This window comes from Armigeres subalbatus, chromosome 2 (genome assembly GCF_024139115.2).
Source record: "Armigeres subalbatus isolate Guangzhou_Male chromosome 2, GZ_Asu_2, whole genome shotgun sequence".
Taxonomy (NCBI): domain Eukaryota; kingdom Metazoa; phylum Arthropoda; class Insecta; order Diptera; family Culicidae; genus Armigeres; species Armigeres subalbatus.
Genome location: NC_085140.1, coordinates 430,678,768 through 430,688,002, shown reverse-complemented (window position 1 = coordinate 430,688,002; position 9,235 = coordinate 430,678,768). Strand labels below are relative to the sequence as shown.

At 35.8% G+C, this 9,235-nt stretch overlaps 3 non-coding genes across 3 annotated transcripts; 2 read left to right on the top strand and 1 right to left on the bottom strand.

Moving 5' to 3' along the window:
• Positions 1 to 219: 219 nt before the first annotated feature.
• Positions 220 to 291, bottom strand: Trnae-cuc (transfer RNA glutamic acid (anticodon CUC)). Its single transcript has one exon. It is a non-coding gene; the product is annotated as a tRNA-Glu (tRNA).
• Positions 292 to 2,405: 2,114 nt separating this feature from the next.
• Positions 2,406 to 2,478, top strand: Trnav-aac (transfer RNA valine (anticodon AAC)). Its single transcript has one exon. It is a non-coding gene; the product is annotated as a tRNA-Val (tRNA).
• Positions 2,479 to 8,347: 5,869 nt separating this feature from the next.
• Trnae-cuc (transfer RNA glutamic acid (anticodon CUC)) lies at positions 8,348 to 8,419 on the top strand. The gene has a single exon. It is a non-coding gene; the product is annotated as a tRNA-Glu (tRNA).
• The last annotated feature ends 816 nt before the right edge of the window (positions 8,420 to 9,235 follow it).

The following is a 9,235-nucleotide window of genomic DNA, read 5'->3' as shown; positions in this document are numbered from 1 at the left end:
TTTGCATCCTTTCCCATAGGTTTTCGGAATTCCAGCAATAAAATACAATCAAGACCTATTGTAATACTTAAAGATTAATTTTCTTACTGTCAATATTAATCATTACTACGTCTTTGTTAGATTACAATTAATGCCATCATTATCTGAGAAATTAGTTTTTTTTTCAAATTTCCAAACAAGAAATCTACTTGACATCTGATTTTAGTAGCCTAAAAAGATTTCCCATACCGGGAATCGAACCCGGGCCTTCCGGGTGAGAGCCGGATATCCTAACCACTAGACAATATGGGACTGTTGTTTATTTCGACTAGAGTAAATGATATAAACTATTGTTAATTGTTGTCGGATAATTTGAACGATAATGATCAATGATCACTAATTCAGATGGAGATAATATAATGCAATACATCGTTTCGTTACATTTGCTCTTGATCAGGTCTTGAAGGTATGACTGAAGGGGATGAGCATTGATCTTATTCAATCGTAGCATCCAAAGCCAGTGAGAGAATAGCCTAGCTTAGTTTAGACTGACTGTACATACCAATGGTTGCTTGATTGGAGCTGGTGCAAATTGTGGTTGGGATTTACCATCTATTCTCGAAGTGCACGTTTCAGCAGCTCGCAAATGTTGATCAATAACGGCGCCGGCCAAGTCCTAACATTCAGTTGGGAAAGGGAGGGAATGTTAGTGTGTAGTTATTGTTGCTACTAGAGACCGAGAATACCTCTGCATCTCCACAATTACCACGGGAAGGAAGTTGTGTTAGTTGGGTGGGGTAATCAGTAACATAGATCGGGATTCACCATGGAAAGTGATGTGACTTATGCAACTTCTACCCAACAGTTTAAGCATTTCCTTAATTTGTTCAATTGTTCATCCTTCGCGAGAATGGACAATCAATAGCTCAAAGTAAAAAAAAGAGCTAAAAAGGGTGTGTTAAACCAAGCCTAGGAATGTCATCCATGGCAGCAAAGATTTGTGCATTCGCACTGCGCATGTTCCACTAGAATGAAGCTTCAAAAAATCTAAGCACATTAGGTGTTCCGCTTTATTTACTTTTCTTTCAAGTTGATGGGATCATCGAGCGAAAGTATCGAAGCCTCTTATTCAGTGTACTAGATCTCCATACTCATAGCGAACTCAATTTTCTTCATGGTTGAAAAGATTTTTCTAATTTTCTACCGTGTCGCAAACAACGCTCATTGTTAGGTTATCTTCGCCCAATTGGCTTGCGATGGTGAGTGACGCAGATCGTTAAACGTTGGTTTATAGAACGCCAACTTTCAACTTCTGGAAGGCTCCATCACTTAGACTGCAGAAGAGCCTCAAAATCACATATATTTAGTCGATTTTTTCTCATGATCTGATTTTTATCAATGCCTGCTCTTAATACAGTGATGTTTCCGTTTTAATCATCTTTATCTATATAGGGGAACTGTTCCATTTTCCATCTTACTGAACATATATTCATCTCATCGCAAAACAAAGAAATACAGCATTAATCTCGTCGCTTCTTTTTGCTAACACGCGTGCTCACTGCTTAAAAAAAATCATAAAAATAAGAAACAAACCAAATTCCTTTTCATTGCTTTGTTTTTGATGGGATGAAAATAGGAGCTATGGGATGAAGTGCCGAACCGTTCCCCTACATAATCATCAATTTCTGTCTGTCTGACATTTATAGACTAAAAATATGCAGAGGTTTTAAAGGCTAGAGAAGGTTCTTATGATGGTATAAACCGCCCCTCACTGGAAAGGAAGCGGTCATAATCAAGAGAGCTGATCAAGCAAACGGAACTAAATATTGTATATGGAGGTTTCTAAAGACAAGAAATGTTTCTGTGGTGGTTCAAGATTCCTCCCTTGGAGAATAAATTTATTCAGTTTAAAAATGCATAAATTATATCTCAATAGCACGGATTTTTCCCAAAATGTTCCGTAAATACAAAACTAGTCGAATAGTTATTATTATTCCTATTAATTTATTTATATTGAAACAATAAGTCAAGACGCGACTTCCTTTGAGTAATGGCTCTTGATTATTGCTTTGACTATGTTGGATTATTTTTTGCCAGCACAAAATTGGGAAGCGCTGCTATAATCAATATAATAGGTAATTCATATTTCCCATACTAATTTCCATGCAAATTTTAAACAGCCTGTTGTAAGATAATTTTTAATTCAAATCAGCTCAAATTTTCGGAGTATGAGACAGAATCGAATGAAGGTGGTGAAACAAGTTAGATTTTTTGCACCACCCTAAAATACAAATTAAAACAACTTGATTGATAATTAAATTTCCCGATTTGATTTCTGATTCTCCCTTTTTCGCTTTCATCAGTTAAAAGCGAAAAACTTTGCTGGGTCTTTTCTACTGTTAATTGGAAGAATCAACAGATGTGTTGTTTCCGTGGTGTAGTGGTTATCACATCCGCCTAACACGCGGAAGGCCCCCGGTTCGATCCCGGGCGGAAACATATATTTTGCATATTCCTTAACACGTCTAATTTATTAGTGGCTCGATTTTAGTGCTGTTCTCTGACTTTTTTTATATGGCCGGTAAAATTCTCTACATATAAAAATGAGTTTGAGGCAATGTAACTCACGAACGGATGAACCGATTTGCAATAATTCTCGGGTACTTATTCAAAAGGACGTATGTGATTTTGTAAACAAAGATTCAAACGTCGATTTGTTCACCACAGACAGGTAGGGGAAGCCTGGGTACCTGTTGGTGGAGTTGGTTTGCGGGGGAGTGCTATCAGATTGGACAAATCGACGTTTGAATTTTTGTTTACAAAATCACATATGTCTTTTTGAATAAGTACACGAGAATTCCTCACTAATCGATTGGTCTTGGGATCAGCTGTGTTTATATACAAGAAAAGATAGAACATTCCGCTGAGAAAGTTGAAGAAATGTAAAAAAACAGTCGCCTCTCCACATCTCGATATTGAAGGTCGTGGGTTCGAGTCCCATCGAAGCGAAAGTGGTTACCTCATTTTTTGTACATATTCACATATGAGTTTTCAGAAAATTGTAATTTAATGTTCAAGTCGGGTGGTTGAAAATTTTTTGGTCTTTGACAAATGCACATTTGTGAAACCATATTAAGACAGTGCACATCTTTTGAAAAAAGATCGAAAATGTAGCCAAAATTGTTGACAGACGATATAATGGGAACCATCTGATCAAAATTCCACCACCAAAAACCAAAGTCGTGTTATTTTAAGTCGTGCTTTTACTTACTAGGACACCCTATATTTTTTTATTTTAGGAAAATTTTCTTATGTTTATGTAAATTTTGTATTATTTAAGGAAACTTTATATTTATTTATTGCTTCTTCTCTGATTTCTTTAAAGACAACTCCTTAATTTTTTTATGGACAATTTCTAATTTTTTATGGAAATTTTATTCTGCTGCATTTGAATGTATGCAATTTTGATCACATTTTGTCAATAAACCGTTGAAATGTTAGGCATACTTGTTAGAGAAGTGCCATATCCGCTCGGAGTAGTGTAATTTTCTGAGTTGATTAGTTGATTGGTCTCGCCAATTCTATTTGTACCTTATATTACTCGATTTATTCGCAGAAAGTTGCATTCGACGCGGAGTCCTGTCCCATTGCACTGATTCCTAATAAAATTGAACTGATCGAACTATGGGATCAGAAGTTATGGCCAAACTAATAATTTTAAAACTTGAATAGTACTAAAAACTCACTGTTCTAGCTTTTATTCTCATCTGATTTAATTTTTATATTGCAGCAGAAAGGCACTAACAACTAGACCTGTGCGCCGAAGTATTTGTGAACGGCGGCGGCGTAAGGCCATTTTCACACCGGTGGCGGCGGCGTCGGCGGCGTCACGCCGTAAGCAATGTTCGGCGGCGGCGAGAATCGGCGTGAATAATTTTGAACTGAGAAAAAAAGTTTCACGCAACAAGCCAGATGATGCTTTTTATTATTATTTTTGTACAATTACTAGCTACAGTCAGACTGATGGGGTGAACATCTTTATAGGTGTAACTTGTATGTCCAGAGCAAAAGTTTACATCACATCCTCCACTAGGACATTGCCGCATCACAACACATAAGTTCATTGGAAAGCAATTTGGATACAAATCCATAAATTCGTTCGGAAATTCCTCAAGATATTCCTCAGAAAATTCGAAAAAGAAATTCTAAGCATTAATTAAGATGTTCCCTAATGAATTCCTTCAGAACTTGTTCTAAGAATTCCCTTGAAAATTTATTTGGGAATTTTATTTTCTTCAAAGGTTCCTTCAGGAATTTCCTTAGAAATTACTTTAGGAATTGCTTCGGAAAATCCTTTACGGAGTCTTTTGGGAATTTCTTTAGAAATTCATTGGAAAACTTTTTTAGGAGTTCCTTTGAAAATTCCTTTAAGAATTCCTTAGGAAATTCCCATGGAAAATCTTTCAAGAACTATAGAATACCTACGGACACTGATTTAGGAATACAATCGGAAATCCCTTTTGAAAAAAAAAACCTTTGGAATTAAAGAAATTCCTTTCAGGAATTTGTTTTTGGAATTTCTAATAAAAATTCTTCCAGTAATTCTTCCACAATTTCTTTTGAAACTCTAGGAAGATATTTTTGGTATTCGCTCGAAATTTGTCTCTGGAATTTATTTTGAACTTTCTCCAGGATTTTTTTTCCAAATTTCCTTTAGGAATTCCTCCGGACATTCCTCCCTGAAATTCCTTTAGCTACTTTTCCAGAAATTCCTGTAGATCTCCGCAAATTTCTTTTAAAATTCCTCTAAGAACTCATTCGGGAATCTCTTCTGAAATTCTTTTGGAAAATTTTGTGCGTAAATTTATTCATTTTTAAAAATATTTGTTCGCGTGTTATTTTTTTAAATTGACAATAAGTTTAACACTCAAATTCCCTCAGGAGTTTCTTCGAAAATTCCTTTAAAAATTCCTTCTTATGATTCGTTCCGGAGATATTCCTGCAGGAATTTTCTAAGGACTTCCTGGAGGATGTTCCAGATGAGTTTCTGAAAAATAAATAAAAGGCCTTTCGGAAGGCCTTTTTGTCGGAATCCCTGCATGAATATAAATCCATAAATCCTTAATCCATATAAATTCCTGTGGCTTTTCTAAAGAGATTTTCGAAGAAATTCCTGGAGGAACTTCCGACTCTATTCTTGAAGGAATAACCAAAAGAGAACCTGAAGAGGTTTTCTAACAGATTTTTAAATGAAGGATTTTTTAGTGGATGTTTCAAACAAATAGCTATTGAAATTTAAATATTTTCTCTAAGAATTTCTTCGAAAATCTGGACAGTAGTGAAACAAACTCAGTTTTGACTCTAGAATCAAGACTACATGCCAAAAAAAACTCCCAAAATATCGAGATGGTGGATATTCGAATATTCTCAAGAATTTCTTGGCAATTTACTGCAGGAGTTCCATCGAAAATTTCTACAGATTTTCTCGAAAATACCTTAAATAATTTCCTAGAAAATATATTCAGGAATTATTTCGGTAAGACATCAAAAAACTAATTCTAATGTACCTTCAAAAATTCTGTCAGGAATTCCATCGGGAATTTCTTAAGGAATTCCTTCAAAAAACGTCCACAAATGAAACCTGCTTTTCCTTTGAAATTTCCCTTAGGAATTGCTTCTGAACTTCTTAGGACCTTAGGAAATATCTTAAGAAATTCTTCTGGAAATTCTTATAAAAGTTCTTCTAAGATTGATCTTGACAATTCCATCAGGAATTCCTTCAAAAAATCTGTTTGGAATTGGAAATAAAAATTTCTACCCATGTAGTTACATGGTACACTCCCCACAGTTGTAAAGGATTTGACGCGCCATTCCTCAAAGAAGTTACCCCTCGAAAAGCTCAAAAAGGATTGCGAATCTATTTATTAGTTGCGAGGTGAACCGGCCCAGGACCGAAAACCTCACTAATAAAGACAATAATAATAATAATAATAATAATATTTATTAGTCTGTTGGATTACACTGTTGAAAGAAGATTCCGCGGGCTTCGCGTAAGAATCTCTGCTTACGGGTCTGCCGCCTACGTTTTTTGCCCTTCATACAGCAGTGCATTGAAAGCAGAATGATCTTCAAATTCGACTGTCATATTGGGTGGAGCCGTATGCAGAGCAAGACTCAAGCCAGAATGATGAATAACTGTACATACACACACACTTTTGAAAAATTCCGTCGGAAATTATTTTAGCAATTCCTCTGAAACTTTTCCAGGTATTCCATTAGGCATTCCATTCCCTCGGAAATTTATCTAGTAATTCTTTCGGAATTTCCTTCCAAAATTCTAGGACGAATTTTCAGATATCAGATATAATTTCCAAATGAATTACCGACATTCTTAGATTCCTTCAAGATTTTTCTTGGACATTCCTCCAAGAATTCCTTCTGAATTTTCTCCAGGGATTCCTTCAGAAAATCCTCCAAAAACTATTACGAAGATGGATCCAGAAATTCCTCAAGACTCTAAGCAATTTCTTTAGGTTCATTCCTTCAGAACTTTCTCCAGGACTTCCTTTGGAAAATATTACAAGAAATCTCAGAAAATTATTTGGGTATTGTTTATTAAAATAAAGTATTGCGTATTTATTTATTAGTCTATTGGATTACACTGTTGAAAGGAGATTCTCTCTATCGCGTAAGTGTCTCTACTCTGCCTCGGATATTCGTCTAGTATTTCCCTCGGAGTTTTCTCCGCCATTTGCTCCCAAAATTCTAGGATGAAATTTCGGATATCTCCGAACGAATTTCAAAAGAACTCCTAAAGAAATTGCCGACATTCTTAAATTTCTTTAAAAATTTTGTTGGACATTCCTCCAAGAATTTTCTCCAGACAATCATCCACGGGGATAAATCCAAAAATTCCGCAAAACTCTAAGAACTTTCTTCAATTATTACTTCAGAACTTCCTCCAGTCTCCAGTCAAGAAAAGTTTTTGGGAATTTTTTATACAAATGAATTAAACCCGTTTTTTAGAACAATTTTGGAAATTTAAGTACAAGGAGGAGTGAAGGAAATGTTCAATTTGATGGGTCACGTGTCACGAAGCCAAGTTACCATTTTTGAATTCGCATATCATGAAGCTATCACAATGATACTCCATGCTCAGGGAAGTTTAAAAAAATCCTATCAGACTGGGAGTTCAAATTCAACTTTCATAGTATTGACTTGTAGCCGCAAATATAAGCACTAGACCAATTAAGATATGTAACATTCAAATCTTTAAAAAGATGATGAACCGAATGCGACCAGAATGAGGTTATTCCACATGAAGTTACATATGAGATTAGAAGTTCATCGCTGCGCTCGTGGATTTGTAGGTCTGTTGCCAAGAAGTTCTTGAATGACCTAGCATTTAACACGCCAATGCCGGTAAAAGTGACTGAGATAAAAACATATCTGCTAAAGGTATAACAGCTATCACTCGCCCGTGTGAGTAGTGGTTGGAAATTAATACGCATTCAAAGTAGTTATGCTTTACGTCGATAGTTATCTTAACCAAGTGGATGTACCTTTTACGTTCGACTACAATCTGAACTGGTACAATCCGTTTTTTTCGCTCAATTTCACCTTACAGTAGTTATCCGCCCCCGCCAGCTAGCCGAAGGCTTCTTGAAACTTAATTAAAAGTGAACAATTTAAAAATTCCATTTCAATCTCGCGCTTCAACGAATGCTCGTTATTTCGGCCTCAACGGCCACCATATGTTGCTTTCAGCGGATCACACTCCTCTACTATTCTATATCTAGCGAGTGCAACAACAACAGCAGCGGTGTGATGCTCCGCATCACAGTTTCATTCACTACTACGATATGGTTTTACCTACTTCATTCTGACTACACACTCTGGCTCTGTAGTAGCGGAATGACCTTTTTTCAGCACTTCTTTCATACAGTTCGGGAATGCACTCCGTGCGGAATGCAAGGAGCGGTCTAGTTGGTAGAAAACGTGCGCTGGATCTCGGTGGTAGTGCTCCCATGCATGGATAGGAATTTCGTGCATTCCGGCATATTTACTTTGGTGGAATTCTCCCTCCGACAACGTGCAACGCAGTGAAGGGGGAATTGTTGAATTTTTCCTCCGGTGCGATTTTTCTCTTATTCGTCATCATCGTTAATTACCGAATGGATCGGAATACTTATTTTAAATAAACTCTTGTAGAAGAGTTTTAATTTTGTGAGTTTAATTTATTTTTTAAATATTTTGATTGGCAGTTAAGTTTGGTGATAATAATAATAATAATTAATAAAACTAGTTGTGTTGGTGACAGTTGCACACATGTTCTTGAATGTAAAAAGCGTTCAATCTAAACGACAAGTCCCATATTGTCTAGTGGTTAGGATATCCGGCTCTCACCCGGAAGGCCCGGGTTCGATTCCCGGTATGGGAAACTTTTTGAGACATTTCATGTGACTTACGCTATAGAAAACTTGGTTGATAGGGTATCTGTTCCTATATCAATAACAATAAGGCAATGCGCATATAAAATGCATTGATTTCTTACCCAATAATCAAGAAACATGAGAATAATTATGCTCGGCTCACGTCATTTTTAATTGAAAACAATTTGGTAACTTCAAAAATGAAATTATTATCACATTTTAGAAGAATTTAGCTGAAAAACATCATCACCGCCATGCACCTATTTCAATAACATTCAAGAATAGTTAATCCTATGCCTGTACCTATATCAATAATACTGTTTCCAACATAAAATACGCACACTATTACTTGTGTGTATACGTAACGATATGATTGCAGTGATGCCGAATTCTACAATGTTTTGTATTTGAGTTGAAATATAATTACGAAATTGCAGTCTTTGTTGTAGTTTTTCAACTTATCAGCTAAATTTTATGTTTGTCGTAGATTATCTTTTCGATATACCTTATTTTACAAACATAAGAGTTGAATTTCACAGTAAAAGTTTATTCAAGCATTTTTGAAATGAAAATCTAGGTCGGCAACCCTTGAGAGTACTGCAAGGCATGTAAACAGTTTGGAATACGGGCAAGGATAATTTAGACGTTGTTCGAAATAAACCTATATCAAACTATAGGAAATCGCGTTGGTTTTTCAAATATAATTATATGTATAGTGAAAATGTGATGTGCTTTATGTGTTGTGAAGTGAATTTTGAAACGATACACTTGTGTGAGCTTGAAATTGAGTGGAAAACAAAGGCGTGAAAACGGACGAATCTGCT